The following is an 18,045-nucleotide window of genomic DNA, read 5'->3' as shown; positions in this document are numbered from 1 at the left end:
ACCTTGAGATACAAGTTCTAAGGTCTCAAGTATAGTTGCAACGGCTGCCCCACCCTTCAAACCGAAACGCATTACTGCTTCACGGCAGAAATAGGCAGGATGGTGGTACCCACCCGCGCGGACTCACAAGAGGTCCTTCCTACCACCAGTAAAAATACTATACTGGGCTTATATTTTAGTTTATGTAATCGTAAATGTAATGTTTGTATGTACATAGTTGATAAATTTAATTATTTGATATGTGTTTGCTGGACTTTTTACGGCTTAAATTATCTGGAAAATAATTTGAAAAAAAAACCGACCACACTCGAGTGTGATTACTTTTAATTTAATTTAATTTATTTAATCTATATATATATAAATGAATTGCTGTTCGTTAGTCTCGCTAAAACTCGAGAACGGCTGGACCGATTTGACTAATTTGGTTTTGAATTTTTTGTGGCTTTTAAGTCCAGAGAAGGTTTAAAAGGTAGATAGATATGAAAATGCTCGGAATTAAATGAAAATAACAATTATGTTTTTCCTTTGATGTGTCCCCCGTCGGACGGATTACTTTTGGTTTGTTTTAAGTTTATTTTATACAATAGTTTAGGTCTTTTATTTATCGATTGAGGCACTACGAAGTCTGCCGGGTCAGCTAGTGTTTTAATAATTTTAATAATTGTTTCGTTCTTTGAATACACGTTTTTGTTCTGTTATTGTTGAAAAGTTGACATAACTAAACGTTTGTACAAAGATACATTAGTTGCAGCTCCAACACGTCCCGGGCAACATTCTCCTCCAGCCCGCAGCCTCTCCCTGTCAATGTTGTATGTACCTACACACGTGGCGGCTACGGGCGCTGGATGAGATCTCTCACCGGCCGCTACCAGACTGTGGATGTCTTTACAATAACTACTTAACGACACTCTTACTGTTCTGATTCAACCGAGCATTATTTAGTTCAGCGTCGATAAAATACACTCTTTTACAGACTCTTTTACATGTACATTGTTTGCATTTTCTCACTGCATCCTTCGTCGGTGGAACGGAGCACTGCTCTTTGTTTTTAATTTCTGAATCACTCCACAGAGCCCCGTGAGCTCAACTACTCGCCCGGCGAATCTAGTATGAATCTAGTAGACTGGGTAGACACTTTGTTGACGTGATCGTTCATCCCTTCGCCTATGCCACGTTTATTGTTGATTCAACTCAGTTCACAATTTTCTACAAAATCCCGGAAGAACGTTCAAGAAATGTTCTAGATTCGTCTTCTTATGTCGAGACTATTCTCGTGGTATTCGAACACTCTTGATATAACGGGAACACTAAATAAATGTTTTAGAACACATAAGAGATGGTTTAGAAGACTCAAGAAATACTCCGGAATATTCAGGAATGTTCCAAGCACGGAATAGGTGGTTCCAAGTATTTCAGTATTTTTGCTTTTTGACGAGAGGTGACGTTACTCATACCGACCTAGAACTATTTGCGAATTTAGTTTTCCTAGCGCAATCTCATGAATTAAATTTAAGTTTCAATAATTTGTTTACTATTAATTTTGTACAAAATTGATTCATCCCCTCTGTGCTGAGTTCTTAGTTTTTTTAATTATGTATATTTTTATCATTAATTACAAGGAACCAACTTCGATTTCTCACTGACGATTAGGTATTTGGTTGACACACCTACACAAGTTAATCTGACGGCTGTCAAATAAAAGTATTTTTCTTGTTTGCAAAATTAATACATAATGTTGAATGATGAATAATTAGATCAAGGACAGTTTCGTAGTTACTAGCTTTATCTGCGGTTTCGACTACCTCGACTAAATCTCGAGTTGACCTGCAGTAAACTTAATTAATTTCAAATGATCCTAAATAAACTAGTGTCACATATACTGATGCAGAAACTTTCAGGAATTGCAATTTGAGTAGTAAATTGTAGACGACAAATCCTTTCTGGATAGGACTAGGGTAACAGAACGTCCTCAGTGAGCGCCGAGCGCCTACATGACTAGAAGCATTCGACTCGTGCACGCTTAGTCGAGTGGACGGATAGTTCCGGATAGTTCTGGATAGTTCCGGTGACTAAATCTTCGACGATTTCGACAAGTACGGTTACCTGCTGCTAGAGTTAGAGCTGCAGACGCCTAATGGTTGAATTAGTGTATGTAGTTAGTGGGTCCATTATCATGGATCGCGTAGACATTTCTAATGGATCCGCGGTAACTTCGTGGCTTGCATGAACCAATTCCGGAGAGTAGTCAGTAGCGACCACGATGAGACCTTTATTTTGTCACATCGCTTTATTGAAGTAGCGTTCTGACACTGACTTCAGGTGCTTCCTGATAGATGCGAGGTCTACGTCGTAATGACGATCGACGTTCTTCACAAATCACAGCGCTCCGACAACTACCCTACAAAAATAGGATTAAAGGTATCGAAGTCTAAATGCGTAGGGACCACCTTAGCGAACACCACACTCGCTTAGGTCATTATAGGTCGTATGCAAGTTTTGTAAATTCTCACCTCATTACGAAGGGATATTCTACTCTTATTCTGCTGGGAGTTTTTAGTGGGAAAAGGTCGGCTGAAGAAGACATAGATGGAGTGTGTGAATGACGATATGAGAGAGAGAGAGGAGTCAGTGTTGAGATGACGGTTGATAGAAGAGAGTGGAAGAGAAAAATTAGCTGTGCCGACCCCACCTAGTGGGATAAGGTGGAGAAACAGAAGAAGTTTTTAGTGTTATGTTTTCTGTTGAGCCAGTTGGTGGTCATCACCTGCTACTCCCTGTTAGATTCAAGTTATTCATTAGTGACCATGTGACGTGAGTGGAAGCGTGCTGCGCAACTAGTACATTGGACCTAATTGCAATGAAGTAAATTCGTAGCAGCTTTGATTGACACATCTAACAAAAGACAGCCGACTCCGAGTCTCCGGGGCCCGTAACGAGCGAGAAAGTCAAGAGCGAGTGTAGTGGACGAGCCGCCGCCAGCCCCGGCCCGCCCGCGCTCAACGTAACCTCATGTCCTCGTTTTGTATCCAGATAATAATATGTTGGAGTGCATAAAATGACAGCTTTATTGATATTTAATCTAAACTAAACCATAGCGTCGCTGCAACCTAAATATTATTATTTTTATATTTTAATTACTAACTTTTGCCCGCGACTTCGTCCACGTGGAATAGTTACTTTGGCATAACGCTAAATTTTACCCCCTTTTCATTTACGTAGAAAGTAAAAATATTTTTGAATTATAGAATGTTAAGGAGCTATTTAAACCCCTATTTTAAAACATTCTTTATTGGTGCTCCACTTGTATTGGCCTTACTGTGTATGTATAGTCTATAGCCTTCCTCAATAAATGGGTCATCTAACACTGAAAGAATTTTTCAAATCGGACCAGTAGTTCCTGAGATTAGCGCGTTCAAACAAACAAACTCTTCAGCTTTATAATATTAGTATAGATTATTATATATTTCTATGTTTGCTTTGTGGTTAAGGTTGTTAGTTTGTTTTTCTGTGATCTCGACTGCAGCAACCAGCAGCATTGTGCCGGTCCGTCCGTCCACCTGTCCACCCGGAGACAGGTCAGACAGTGGTGCACGAGTCTCACATTCAGGACATGGATGGTTCGAGTACTTACCATACTATTTTCATAGTAAGTTTTATTTCCTGCTCAAGTCTTCCTTCACCAAGATCGCGAAGCCAGCTTTGCAAGTTCGTGCACGCGAGTAGATTAGAGGCGAACAAACAGCGGATAGTTAGTAGTCTCGGCGAGTGCGCGCACGTGACCTCTCCTCGTCACTGGGAAATTGCTTCCATCATTGTTTGAGAACTTTCATTTTATTTACGATAATGTGAGTTCGGTCGGTTGTTTGTTTGAGAAAATCTCGTAATTGCCAAGAAATGTTGTTTGGCTCAGTTTAAAACGTGTTTGTTAAAACGCTTCCTCGGAAGTGGGCTGCACTCGATTCTACCGAGCCCTTGTAGCTTTGTAGAACAATGTTAATAATGGGGATCAGTTTCGGTCCAGTGAGTGGGAAAACCGCAAGCTGCGCTCCGGAGAGTCCGGCGGCCGTGTCTTTAGCGGAATGCGGAAGACTGTGATAAGTAATTAAAGCATATTGGGAGTGCACTGCAATCCCTGTGACCCAGATCATGTTAACTTTACAAGAAATGTTGCTAATGAAAGTGTCAAATTTCGCAACAACTTCAATAATATAGCAGTAGTGGTTAATGTTAGTGATCTATATTCTGGTCTGTACTTTAAATTTATGACTAGAAAAGTGAGCGAACAACAACAAGTCGTTTAGAAGTCGTCGTGGCCTAAAGGATAAGACGTCCGGTGCATTCGTATGTAGCGATGCACCGGTGTTCGAATCCCGCAGGCGGGAACCAATTTTTCTAATGACTAATACATATGCACTTAACAAATGTTCACGATTTACTTCCACGGTTTTTATTTTTTTATTGCTCAGATGGGTGGACGAGCTCACAGCCCACCTGGTGTTAAGTGGTTACTGGAGCCCATAGACGTCTACAACGTAAATGCGCTACCCACCTTGAGATATAAGTTCTAAGATCTCTGTATAATTACAACGGCTGTCCCACTCTTCAAACCGGTGAAGGAATAACATCGTGTAATAAAAATCAAACCCGCAAAATTAGAAATTTGTGTAATTACTGATGGTAGGACCTCTTGTGAGTCCGCGCGGGTAGGTACCACCACCCCGCCTATTTCTGCCGTGAAGCAGTAATGCGTTTCGGTTTGAAGGGTGGGGGCAGCCGTTGTAACTATACTGAGACCTTAGAATTTATATTTCAAGGGGGATGGCGCATTTACGTTGTAGATGTCCATAAGTTCCACTTAACACAAGGTGGGCCGTGAGCTCGTCCACCCAACTAAGCAATAAAAATACAAAAATTGTATGACGTAAAATTCACAAATAATACTTAATAGCTTCCGTAGACAAAATATGTAAACTGATTAGAATAGCAATGTGTTCTGTTGTGTACCGCTATACGCTCCCGGGCTCGTCTGCTCTCCTGGTATGTATATCGCATTTCATGTTCAGCTGAGTTAATAAGTTTAAGTTGCGGTCGTAAGTGGCCGGGTTAACTTTACCCAAACACTTCAACTTAGATTATTAGCGGTTTCGTCCGTGCGTTCGCGATAACTTGAAAGCTTTACAACAAATGTTTGTGAGCGGAATTAATATTCAGAGCGAGCTTCTTGACTTTACAAAATGATTATGTGCTTTTATTGTTTGCTGTGGGTCCTGCTGCTGCAAAAAAACTCTTGTAATTATCGTTTGAATATAAACTATACGGTTCTAAGACAATTCTGTTGTTTGAACAGTGTCGATTGGGAGGGAATGGTTACTCGACTTTGATTCCAAATCTAGTTCAGATTAGTATTATGTACTGTTACATTCGGTATAAATTTTCTAAAAAAATACAATACATGCGAACTGGACTTGAGAAGATTACACCCAAAACCTCAATGTATGTATACCAAAATGACGTGGGACGCGACATCACGAGCAGCAAGCGGTAAGTGTGCCCGAGTATATTGGCTGCATTTCACACCGCGTCGCCGGAGACCCGTGTGCGCAGTGGTATAAGAAGTAGCCTATACTCTTTTCCTGGGCTCAAACTATTTTTATACTGAACTTCGTCAAAATCGGTTTGAGCGTTTGTGGCTTATTTCAGATAAATTAGGTATACCTGCCCTACTTCACCTTTTTTTTATATTCGGATTACAAATCGCGTCACCTTACCCTCTGCCTGCCTCGGATGAGTTCTACGTTCTACCCCACCCGAGGCTCGGAGGTGGGATGTTGAGCGACCGGGGGTGGTAATATGGAAGACGTTCCAGGCTGAAGTGTCTCCGCCGGGCACTGCGGCCCCCGAGCGGGCGTCACACGTCACGCTGGTACGTGTTCGAGTCCGGAGTGAAAATGTAAAAGTGTGAACAGTGAAACCGCTTGTTTGCCTCGTCCCAGCTTGAAAACTGTGAGCTCAGGTAAACCGGTGACGACCTTGATCACTCTGGCACAATTTCTAAACACGAAGCGGCCAGTCGCGCGCGCTCACCTTATGTTAATTTCAATCCAGAGAAAACACCAAGATATCGTAACAATTAGTTTAGCTGCGCGACAGGCGAGTGCTTAGATAAAGGAGAACTTCCGCGCGGAGCACTCTACATTCTGTTTGTTTTGTTCACTTATTTGCCTACTTGTTGCTGGTATCCTCGCGGAGTATGCCAGCTCCATAGAACGCGTTCGACGAGGACGGCGACTGATGCTTGGAATACGTAAAAGCTTCAGTGCTTGGTGGACAGGAGCCTCCGAAACGACATGTTTTAGGCGACGGCGACATGGTCGTCTGGACCGGGTATGGTTTTGTGCGCAGCTAAACCCGAGCCTGCACGGGTATTGCGGCCCAACTGATGTTAAGTTATTAATGGAATCCATATAGACACTACAGTTTTATTGGAGACATTCACAAGGAGTTCACCTTGAGACATGAGGTCGATCGAAATCTTAATTTCATTGAAAGAACGGCTATACTATCGATCAAATCAAAATGTACGATTGTTTTGCGACAGAAATAGACTTGGCGGAGGTACTAACCTGCACCGTCTTGTAAATACACATTTTCAGGAGTATGGTCTAGGAATCTGGGAATTTCTTTGTTTTACATTGTTGACTGATACTGAGGAAAGTTGTAATATTCTCCGCTTGACAAAGCATTTTTTTATACTTAAGCAAATGAACCCCAAAACCAAATAAATATTGAAAATCAATGTCCACGACCGTGGAGTACCAGGGGCGCACAACAACGCAGCAGCTCGACATCTGTACCCAACACCAGCCGTGGCAATTCTAAAACACGTAGAAAACGGCGAACACGACAACCGCGTCAGGCTCCTCATTAACCCAGAAAGTGGTGGCCGGCGGCTCGCGGCTCCGACCAGTGAAAGACGAAGAAAACTAGTATACGAGATATATTAGTGGGCTCTGGCCCGCCGCGGACCCAGTTGCATTGCGTCCGCCATCGACGCCGAACGTGTGGCCCGCCCCTTACATCCACCACGCCACGATCGTGCGCCGCGCCGCCTGCTTGCATTCACTAAATCTAGATTAACTTCAAGTTCTAGTGCTATTGTGGTGATCTTTGAGGCGGCTTGCTGGTTGAGCTCTTGTGTAAGTCTTACTTTTATTTTATTTAATTTAGGGACAAATTTAATGGGGTTTTAAATTATATTGTTACCTTACGTGCCTAAGAAACTAAGTGGACTTTTAAAATAGAGTTTAAGGTCAGCATTGTAATGTGAATAAATTTTGGATTGAACGTTTACAAACATTTTTCCAGTATCGTATTTATTGTATTTATAATAGCTAGGGCGCTAGTAAAAATATAAATAATTACCAAGATACTATAACAGAACAAGAGGTGTTTCTAAATTGAAAGCTTTCATCTACGGGACACGCACCGCGTCCGTGCGGGCTCATTAACTACCCGCATTTACATTCATAGAATATTACTAGTGAGAGGCTCGTCCGATATGTCATCCACATACAGCTGTGTCTGATTCATTACGACGTCGGTTATCAAATAAATTACCGTTGATTGACAACTCTGGCGCCGCGAGAGTCCAATACTTGATCAACGCAATGAACATAATTACGATTATACTCACTCGTACAGTATGCCCGCTGTCCGCCACGATGAGACACTAGCGAGCCCGGAGTGAGCGCCACTCGCGACTTGGGACGGGGTGAGTTCGAATCGTCTCCTTGTGGTTTACTCCTCCATGAGCTTAAGTTCAGATAATTCGGAGCTTTTTGTAAGAAAAAAACGAATGAGCACATTTACAGCATCACAAGTGGACTGCTACTGTGCTTTCTGTCACGCTATTAATGAGCGTTTCGTCTTTTTTATTTATTATAAAATAAAAAAAGGAATCTTCTGAGCATCGCAAGTGGCTGAGTGAGATACGGCTTTTTCTGGCTCCCCGGGCCTCATGAGTGCGCAACGCACAACGTGAAAAGCTCTAGCACAAAAAATCAGTAAACCATCACCACCAGCCCCACCAGCCACCAGGATTACTTGAACTTCTACTTGATGACAGCTGCAGAAGATGAAAATAAATTTATTTTTATATCCGTCTACATTCCAATAGATTGTAATTATTTAAACTCGTCTGTAGGTCTGGTGCTAAAGCGTCAAGGTGTAGCAACACGTACGTACGTACATATGTATGTGCTATTGATTAGACATAATTAGTGACGTTTAATTAAAGCCGGCCGAAACTATTTACATTATCCTGTTTAGTGTTTATAGCATCAATTAGCTTTAGTGAACAGTACCAATGACTTTCACGCCGTAGAGCATCTCCCAAAGCCCCATAACAAGGACTTATCTCAGAAAGGTGTGCTGCTTCAGAAACACGACAAAGAGATTTGAAGTAAAGCTGCAAGTGAAATGTAGCAGCACTACGTCGGCGGTCGGTTCCGTTAGACCGGCATGGCGGCATGGCGGCATGGGCAGTGAGTCGGCTGATCGCATCGCGCGACTCGACCGACGCACTTCCTTAGTCGAGAAATTATCGTTGCGCTCACAAAAACCGAACGAGGAAAAAACTCAACAGCCAGGAAGAGATTTGGGTCAGATTCTTTTGGCAACTTATAAATCCAAATTGACATTCTGGGCGTTTCTGGTGCCCTGGTACCCGCTGGGCTGTAACGGTTTAATTTGACCGCTCATTGTTAATACAACAATCCCACCGCAAATTGGATCACTCTTATCGAAATAATTGCATATTGAATTAAACATGAACCAGCCTCCAGTCATATTTATCAAGTATACATGTAGATCGAGAGTATCGTGCTGTGTGTGGGCGGGCGCGTCTCGTCACGTACAAGAGTAGCCAACATTGACAAATGACTGGCCATTCGCGGATATTTATAATTTCATGAAACTTTTATCGTGTTACATTTAGTTACATTTAGTTCATATTATGAACGTGTTTGTTGTTCGTGTAAGTTGAAATAGTTGATAGTATTCTACTCACTCTGGTCCTCTGTCATTGTTGCGTGTTTCGCCGTATTCACTTAACTATTTTCTATATCTTTCTAACAATACATAAATAAGCTAGTTAACTTTTAAATTAATCCGTAATCAATTGTCACAGTCGCACGATAAGATGCCCGGCGTTTCATGCCAATATTTCTAATGATTACATTAAAAATATTGGCACGCACATGTGTTCACGAACGACTTTCACGATGAGGGAATAACATTGTATATTAAAAATCAAAGCTCTAAAATATTTATAAATTTGAGAAATAGTTGATGGCGGGGTATCGTAAGGTCGCAGGGGTCGCAAACAGTCGATAGGTCAAGAGGTGGACACAGAGCCGCCGAGAGACCGCTCGCAGAGATCCAGCACGCGTGGAGTGTCCCACAGCCCGAAGGTGAGGCAGCGCGCGGCCCGCATCGGCGACCCTGATCACAGCTCGCAGGAGCCTCCGGCACTGAGGCCGACACACATTCGGATACTTCCGAATTCATTTTACATCTTACTATCATCAATTGCGCGGCGATTCCTAGCGGAGAAATTTTCTCACTCCATTTATATTTAAATTTATTTAACTTCACTTTCTTTTCGTGAGATTTGCTAAATGCTTTCAAATATCGTTCGAAGAAGAGAGCGCGGTCGGCTATTTTATATGCAGAATACTAACGTGTTGTTTGATTCAGGACCCTCGGACGCGCAGCGTAGATCATACTAAATACTAATATAAGGTCCAAGATCTTTCATATGTTAATTTAAGTGTCCGACGGATCTACAAGACTTCCGCTAACATTTGCCCTAGCAAGAGCAGTACTTTGCTGAAACTTCCACCGGATCGGAATCGTGATTCACTGAGAAGATCCAGCGAGAAATTCAGTCCGCTGTGTCTGTGCAATGATTACTAGACATTCATACGCTTCAGAACTCTTGATTCCAGATAAAGTTGTTATAAAAACAGAACGCTGGTTACGTAATTACGGGAATTCGTCGAGATTAACCGTTTTGGCGTTTTCCGAGAAGGCCGGCGTCGCGTCGGGTGCGCGGTAACTAATTGTACAAGTTATGAGTTCGTGATGCAGGCTTTGACGATGAATATGTGCCTCCGCCGCCACGCCGCCGCCGCCATACGCTCCTATGAAACTTTTTGACTTTTTAATGTCTATCTTATTAATGAAACTGTAATAATTTTTTATACTCTGCCTATTTTCTGGTAGCCTAAGGGGCCATTCCAGCTTCACGCGGACAGGAACTGTAATGTGAGATAAATTACAGTAACCAACGTACATATTATTAGCCTAATGATACTTCTAGTGTTAAAGTAAAATCGTTTAGAACATGTTTACTTTCAAATTATCTGATAATTATTACAAATGCTGGATCATTTCTAACGTTACAAATTTAATGCCCGGTCTCTGTCGGGTTTGGACGAGTTCTAATATCGCAATGATTACTGTATTAATGGCTCAGTGTCACCGCCAGGCGCGGCTGGACGCCGCAATGTAATCACTTTAAGTTTTTACTGGTGGTAGGACCTCTTGTGAGTCCGCACGGGTAGGTACCACCGCCCCGCCTATTTCTGCCGTGAAGCAGTAATGCGTTTCGGTTTGAAGGGTGGGGCAGCTGTTGTAACTATACTTGAGACCTTAGAACTTATATCTCAAGGTGGGTGGCGCATTTACGTTGTAGATGTCTATGGGCTCCAGTAACCACTTAATATCAGGTGGACTGTGAGCTCGTCCACCCATCTAAGCAATAAAAAAAAAGAAAAAAAAAACACCCTTATATTAATAAATGATGGTCCATGATGTGCATGCGCTAATGAAAACTTTACGTAAATGCCTTTAAAGTTACATTTAATATCGTAAAACTTTTATAGGCACACTTATAAATTTTATATCGTACATATCGGAGCTGGAATAATAGATAGAATTTATGCGGCGAGGATTATCTTGAAGGCTTATTAACTTCAGGGAACGCAAAATGCGACCAACACAACGTTAGTAGTTAATTATCCTTCCTTCCTAATACTGTATTGTATCCAATGCTCGGCTTTTTGAAACATTGTCATTGTGTTTGAGATGATGTAGGTATATTCCGTTAACCAAAATGTACAGTAAAATGTTGATGCGACAGCGTAGTCTCGTTCGACGCTACGCAGAATCCGAGAGGAGAGCAATAACTCACGGTGAGGTGCATTCACTGTACCAGGAACACATAAAGTGCGAGAAGGCTGCCCACATGAAATATTTTTGACAGCTAAGTTAACTGTACCAGCGGGTTCCGTGAGAGTAACGGTTCCCGGCGCTCCGTGCATCCACTACTCTCGGATACATACATAATATGTGCATTCATCTCAGTTATGCGCCAGAGCGAAATACACGCAATACAATAAGATAAACAATACTGTAAGCATTCCTAGTCGCCCGACAATAGGACCACTGTATTTTGACATCCTGTGGATGTCTTTAAAAACTCCTGAGGAATCCGTCGGAGAGTGGACTGCAGCGTTCTCTGAGAGTATCTCTCGCATTTAGTGCGCGCGTGCATCACCGTCCTGCCGCGAAGCCGCCACGCGTTCGTTATGTGGTGACTATAAGCTCTAGTAGTGACTTAACATCAGGTAGACCGTGAGTCCGACCACCCATGGAAGCAATTTCAAAAGTATTGAAATCAAAGTTAAACTTATTAAGTTAAAGTTAAACTCAACGGTAGGCAGCGGCTTGGCTCTGCCCCTGGCATCGCTGAGGTCCATGGGCGACGGTAACCACTCACCATCAGGTGGTCCATATGCTCGTTTGCTTACAAGGGCCATAAAATAAAAACTTGTAAGTTGCTTCAATTTTATTTTTATGTTTTTAGTTTAGTTCTGTCGTAAGTGTCGGTGGTAAGTGCAATGCGCCACCAGTAGAGCTTGTTTTACTTAGTCAGAACTGTGGCCTGGAAAATTGCAAAAAGGTTCGCTGCAAAATTATTTTATTAATAAAAGTTTCCAATAAAATGAAATTTCTAGTTTCATTTGGTAAGGTAGTTGAGTAGTGAGGCGCCACTTCGAGAAGGCGAATGGTAAACAGTCGAGGTCGCTCTAAGCACGTCATCTTGGATCCTCCCGATCCACTAACGGTGCTTTTAGGTACCTCAAGCACCGGTCACCGTCCTCGTCGAACCAGTCGCTCGCGACGAAGGGCTCGACGAGTAAATTAAGACACAGCCCACTGAGTTCCTCGCCGGATCTTCTCAATAGGTCGCGTTTCCGATCCGGTGGTAGATTCTGCGAAGTACTGCTAGGGCTCTTGCTAGGGCCAGTGTTAGCAAAACTCCCGGTTTGAGCCCCGAAAGCTCACCTATGAGTTCGGTGAGTCTAGTTATTCTCATCTCCCTCCAGGTTACTAGAATAGGTAGGAAAAAAAAGGTACTTTGGTTGCTTTACATTTTATTCTACTATCGTAATGCTTGAACCCAGGGACACGTGACTCGCAGAAGCACGTACGCTACAAGCTCTAAGATAATAACGGTTTTTATGATCTAAATCAGCTGTCGCCTCTTTTGGTTGCGATAGTGAAATCATCTTTTTACGGCAATAAGCGCCAACCGCCTTAAATAAATACATTGGTTTAGCGGCCGTTTGAAATCTAAATAAATTTACATACAATTGATTTCCAATGTCATTCCACGTTTATTAATTTATTATAATTTATGTTCGCTTCGACTCGTGTGTGTGTTCGACTAATTATTTACTGTACTTACAGTTCGCTACTGAGGTACGATCGTTTCCAATGTTAGTTAAATTTGGTAAATAGACCGGGCAGCTGTACTGTGCGGCTCGAGATCTCTGTAAATGTAAATTGCGTCGCGCCGTGTGTGATGGCATAACCAGATAAAATAGACCCCACCTGGCTGCCGCCACGTGGCCCTGGCCAACACGCGCCTCGATTTTTCAATGCGCAGTTGGAGGATGAATACCTGCTTATTACTTTTATTAGGTGTTAGATAAACCTGCACTATTAGTTAACGGCTCTCACCACTTGTTAGACGGTTCATTAATTATAATGACCTTTGATACTTCTATTACACGCAAATGTAACCGTCTCGGTCCCCGGCTGCTGGCGCGCTGGGCTTCTCGCCGGGGACGTGCCTCCACACGCAGAGTCGAGCCGAGACAACGCCGCCCTGCACTGATTGCACTCTGCCTCTCCTCTCGTGTATTGCAGGCAATCCATTCCGACAGGGCAGTACTATGGTCTGCAGAGTCAAACTACTTCGAATCCACTATTTAATTTTACTACTTTGGCACTGAATCAACGCTCAGGAGGCTCTACGCACACGCAAGCGCACAGATCAGACCAAATATGAATTTACAATTTTAATGAATAATCTCGTTCCTGATTTGTAGAATAGACCATCAACCGTTGTCACGCAGCTTGCAGCCACAGGGTGTAGGCGCGAGATGCGGCCGAGATTACAGAGCGTTGTCGTAAACTTTACTGCCGGCTCTAGTATTGTAACATTGGCTTCGCTCGGAGCGGAGCGGCTCTGCGGCGCTGCGCCGACGGGAATGTTGTTCTTGTTTCGCGTATTTCATCAGGATAACATAAAGTAAGAGGCAGTAAATTCCGCGAGAGATCGGCGATGCGGGCCCGGTGCATGCGGCGCTCGGGTCACTGATCCCGGCTATAATTGAATTCAAACTCGAAGCTATCCGACCGCTAAATCAGTACCGTAAAGCGAACGAACGAACCATTCGAACGACACCGTTTACTGCGGGCGCGCGCTCAGCAAACAAACGCACAAGCGGAGCCGCAGCCGGCCGCCGCCTCGCCTTAGGTTTTCGGATTTCAATTCGAAGCCGCCGTCTGTTTAATAATTCTTGATGCATCCGACCGCCGACTTTGCGTTTTTGACCTCCCTCTAACAAAGAAATAAAGTCTAGAAGCGTGCGATGGTTTTTGGGTGAAAGCTCTGGTTTTTTCCGTTAAGGAAGTCTTGCTCGTGTCACTTCACTCAATATTTCTAAACTAAGCTGTGTAATATCGTCTGAGTCGTGCAGTTTAGTGGTACAGCATCTCCCCGCTGCGAAACGAGTGTCCCGGACGGCTGTACTGAGGCTGAGAGTTGAGAGACTGCGAACCGGGTCACACGACTGTCGTCTGGTTCCGTGATCAACTCTTATTTTGCATAAGTTAAAAAGAAAGCATCCGTCACATGACGTGCACATTCCGCGCCCTCCTTACACCCGGTAACAATGAAACTTTCGGTTCTGGCCAGATCCAAGTGTATCTTCGACTTTACAGCCGTAATCTGGTGTACGTCGACGACTTTGTCAGAGAATCATTCCTGGTGTGCCGCTTTAGTGGAGTGAGAATTGCGATTTTTAACTCTGCAAGATCTAGAATAGTCCTGAACCAAAGAGCGACGTGTCAACTGGACAATGTATGTTTAGCGGTCGTTCCTCGGGAATTGTAGGCTTGTCGCTATTACCATTGAATGAACGAGAGGAGCATTGTGTCGGCGGAGTTAGTGCCTCCACTGTGCAGGCCTTTGTGTGTTTAACGGGACTCGCGCCCTCACCAACGCTCTCTGTGTTTATACACATCACAATACAATACAATACAGTACAATATTACAAGTGCACAATTCTATCACGGACACACTTGATCTCTAAATCAATACTAGAAGATTTTGGCGAAAGGTCTTAAATATTAGTATCATTTATGTTATTAGTAGTGGAGACTGGTTAATGTAGCTACGAGTGTATTATATTCTGTAGTAACAATTTGTTACGATGGGTAGGTACCCTAAGGTTAGAGAGTAAATTTGAACTGATTAGGTTTAAATAGGTTATAAAGACCATAATACAAAAATAAAAATAACTGCACCAATATAAAATCAGAACATTATTATTATTTTTTAGTGCTTTTGTGGGCCCTTTGTACCTCAAGTATCCCAATAATCGTTGCAGCGATACTCGCACTCCTTGGAATTTATGTTGTCAACGTCACTTAAATAGGCATTACTGCGCTTTAATATTTAAAAAAAAAAAATGTGTAATTAATAAAATTTGAAATAAATATAAATAAATAAAAATAAAAATACATGTGACCCCATAAACGATAATAAGTTGCTGTTAGGTGCCACTAAGCACCTTGACATATGAGTTCCAAGTCTCACTTTTTACAGTACAAGGGCTGCCCCACCCTTCAAACCAAAACGCATTACTTCTTGACGGCACGAATAGGCAGGATTTTATGGATTTTAGTTTTTATTACACGATGCTATTCCTTCAACGTGGGAGTCATTTATTTGTTAAGTACGTATTTCATATGAAAAATTAGTACCCGCCTGCAAGATTCGAACACGGGCAAAGTTTCATCGCTCGATATATTTTAACATATTTATGAACAACTGCTGTTTAACTGCACTCTGAAATTACGTAATTTTCAACATCTCCGGGCGTTTTGAGTACTGCCCAATAAGCAGCTTGGTCCACAGCACATATGTATGTACACAGTTAATTATATGAGCACACTTGATCAGACTCGATGAAGCAGAGACTCGGTAATTTATCATCGAATGCGAGCTTAATGTAATTACTGTCATTAAGACGTCAAGTCGCTTGAACTGGACGCGAGCCCCTCCGTCTCTTGACTCACCCCGGGCCGACACGAGCGCCCTATCATGCTAACGATTCCACGCGCCATATTGATATGTTTTCATCAGACAGGCGAAGTTAAAAGTCGAGGGTGATTCATAATGTACGAACGGACTTCTAGATGAGAAGCTTGAAGTGAAACTGTCGCCGAGTCCCTCGCCGTGGCGTCGATACTGCGCGTGCGCGGTGCGGGCGATAGCGCGGCCCATAGTGGACACACCTCCCACTTCATTAGTGTGACGACAACTTAGGGACATTACTGAATTGTAAATATATTAGTGCTGTTTTGCTTTTTCAATATATATCAATACATCATGATCATCAGCCTATCTGCCTACCGTTGGACATAGGCCTTCCCCAATGCCTTCCACAGAATGCGGTCCTCCGCCTTCCGCATCCAACGACTTCCCGCCGAGCGCACTAAGTCGTCAGTCCACCTGGTTGGAGAAGGCCCCACACTCCTGGTACTCATCCATGGCCTCCATTCGAGGACTTTCCTCCCCCACCTGACGTCGTTGAATCGACAGATGTGACCGACCCATTGCCACTTCAGCCTGCTAACTTTGAGAGCTATGTTGTCCACTTTGGTTCTCCGTCGAATTTCTTCGTTCCGGATTTTGTCCCTTAGAGAGATACCGAGCATAGTTCTCTCCGTCGCCCGCTGTGCAACTCTTAACTTATGTCCCAGCCCCGCCGTCAGTGTCCAGGTTTCCGCGCCGTAGGTCATCGCGGGGAGAACGCACTGGTTAAAGACTTTTGTCTTCAGGCATTGAGGAATTTGCGAGGTGAGGATTGCACGGAATTTCCCAAATACCGACCAGACCAATATCAATACGATAGGTTCAAATTAAAAACACAATTTAAGACATTATTAATATTCGCTTCCACAACTGAAGGCCCACAGCGCTGTATTTATTTGTACGAAAGAGGCTGCAGAAGCGAGCGACGCACTCTACGCTTTTATTTTGCATCGTCCGTCGGAAAATTCATCGCACTGTTCACGGTCTGCTACAACTATCATTATCCTTACTTCCTGCCGCTCATTGTCTCCTGGTACTCGCTGTTCATTTGTTGGACTATTAATGTAGAGAGAGCTTTCGAGCTTGACAGCTTTTGTAAACAATGCATTTTGATTTCCGGCTTTAAAATAAAAGTTAATATTGTATAATATTTTTGAACATTTCATTAGTATTGAAATTTTGTTTCCAATGCAGATTTCTTGAGTTCCGAAACGATTCCGGACATTGCGGGCACAACAAGAGAAATCGTTTATAACTACGTAACTAAAAGATTTCTCTCGTTTTATGAGCTTAAGCCTTCATTTCAGAATTGAAGTCGATTAAATATTGAGATCAGTGAAACGAAAAGTTGAGTGTGCCTGAGATGATAAAAAGCTTCGCCGAAATAGCTTTCACTCATAACAGAACATACAGCTGTCAAAACATCACATCGATACAATCTACTCGTACAATCAATGCGTTGTCACTATCGAGTATCGAAGGACACGATCTAACGTCACACTACACTCGGGGATTATTCTTTGTGCAAGACTTCTTGGAACAGTTTGAGTGAAACTTCCCGGGCTTAACGTTTTTGTTTACCAAAAAATATGGACGGAGGCTGTATCTGCCACTCTGTCTATCTGTCTCTGCTGTTCTATGCTGTCAAGCAAGTCTCTGGTATCTTCAGGTATTGACTGAGTGACACGCACCCGGCTTGACATGCTTTATAATTGTTTGTTTATCACCCGGGAACGGGAAGAGCTTAAATGTTCAATAAAAATATAGATAGATCGTACTCACTAAGTATTGTCGATACTTGCGACGACGCGTGCGTGCGTGCGGTCCTGACTCCTGGCGCCCGGTACTCTGTGAATGTATTTAAAAAAAAGGATTTTTACATTCACAATTTCTTTTAATTAAAATAGTTGAATAGATAAAAAAACTATTTTACGCATATCATTAAAATTAAAAAAATACAATCTAAGAATAAGAAATATGTGGCTCCCGCCAAAGTTCCGGACTGACTGACAACACGTCCTTACGGATCCATCAGATCCAATAACCTTTGCATTAAGCGCCTTCAGCTCTAACTCTAAGAGCAGGCTTGGGACCCCGGTAACCGTACTCGTCGAACTCGACAAAGAGGTCGATGTGCAACCTAACCCATGCATCAGTCCGCTGAGTTTCTCGCCGGATCTTATCAGCAGGTCGCGATTCCGTTCCGGTAGTAGATTCATTCGCGAAGCAGTTGCTCTTGACTGAGCCTTTGCTCGCCCACCTGTCCTGGTGAAACTGGAAAGGCCTCCAGGACCCCAGTAATCACTCAT

At 43.0% G+C, this 18,045-nt stretch overlaps 1 protein-coding gene across 1 annotated transcript in view; it reads left to right on the top strand.

Annotated features, from left to right (window-relative positions):
- Positions 1–7,014: 7,014 nt before the first annotated feature.
- LOC114251501 (serine protease inhibitor dipetalogastin) overlaps positions 7,015–18,045 on the top strand; it is a 32,039-nt gene continuing 21,008 nt past the window's right edge. Inside the window, exon 1 of the mRNA XM_028185785.2 lies at positions 7,015–7,196. The gene's annotated coding sequence lies outside the window, so the exon portion shown is untranslated. The remainder of the gene's footprint in view (positions 7,197–18,045) is intronic.

The sequence above is a fragment of the Bombyx mandarina genome, chromosome 20 (genome assembly GCF_030267445.1).
Source record: "Bombyx mandarina strain Sakado chromosome 20, ASM3026744v2".
NCBI lineage: Eukaryota > Metazoa > Arthropoda > Insecta > Lepidoptera > Bombycidae > Bombyx > Bombyx mandarina.
This window is presented reverse-complemented; position numbering and strand designations above follow the sequence as displayed.